Genomic DNA, 520 nt, shown 5'->3' with positions numbered 1-520 from the left:
ACAAGTCGTTGGTCTTGCAAAATTCTACCATACGAGTTCCAGCATTATTTCTGTCACCAAGGCCATATTTTCTAACTACCGGTGATTCTTCTTTGTTTCCAACTTTTGCATTCCAGTCAACAGTGATAATTAACACATCCTGATTGCATGTTTATGCATGTTTATGGGATCATATCATCAGCAAATAAGGATAGTCTGACTTCTTCCATACCAGTTTGGATGCCTTTGATTTCTCTTTCTTGCCTTATTGCCCTGGCTAGGACTTCCAATACAATTTTGAATAGAAGTGGTGATAGAGGGCATCCTTATCTGGTTCCTGTTTTCAAGGGGAATGGTTTCAGTCTTTCTCCACTGAGAGAAACTGTTGGTTTCACATATATGCCCTTTATTATGTTTAGTAATGTCTCTTCTATTGCTATATTGCTGAGAGTTTTGATCAAGAATGGGTGTTGGATTTTATCAAATGCCTTTTCTGCATCAATTGATATGACCATGTGATTCTTCTCCTTTGTTTTATTTA

Source organism: Orycteropus afer, unplaced genomic scaffold, assembly GCF_000298275.1.
Source record: "Orycteropus afer afer isolate SDZICR_OR568_19922 unplaced genomic scaffold, OryAfe1.0 scaffold00185, whole genome shotgun sequence".
In the NCBI taxonomy this organism is placed as follows: Eukaryota; Metazoa; Chordata; class Mammalia; order Tubulidentata; family Orycteropodidae; genus Orycteropus; species Orycteropus afer.
The sequence above is the reverse complement of the archived record's forward strand: the minus strand, read 5'-3'. Positions refer to the sequence as shown.